Source organism: Carlito syrichta, unplaced genomic scaffold (assembly GCF_000164805.1).
Source record: "Carlito syrichta isolate Samal-C Ts95f unplaced genomic scaffold, Tarsius_syrichta-2.0.1 Scaffold308093, whole genome shotgun sequence".
Lineage (NCBI taxonomy): Eukaryota > Metazoa > Chordata > Mammalia > Primates > Tarsiidae > Carlito > Carlito syrichta.
The window spans coordinates 226,554-226,759 of NW_007252189.1; the positions used below are offsets into that span (position 1 = coordinate 226,554).

Here is a 206-nt window from a genome sequence, read left to right on the forward strand (position 1 = left end):
TCTCGTCTCCTAAACGCGGTCCTTACGCGCCGGAGGCCCCTGGCAGCCCCACGCGGCAGCCGAGCCTCCTCCTCCGGCTACGATTCTCCCCACGTGCTCTCGCCGGAACTCTTGCTGCCAAAGGGGGCTCCTCCCACGTGGGCCCAGCGATCCCTGACTACGTGCCGGGCGACCCGCCCCTCCAGGAACAAGAAAAAAAGGGGGTG

At 67.5% G+C, this 206-nt stretch overlaps 1 protein-coding gene across 1 annotated transcript in view; it reads right to left on the bottom strand.

Moving 5' to 3' along the window:
- HK2 (hexokinase 2) overlaps positions 1-206 on the bottom strand; it is a 70,854-nt gene that overhangs the window by 69,535 nt on the left and 1,113 nt on the right. The window lies entirely within an intron of this gene.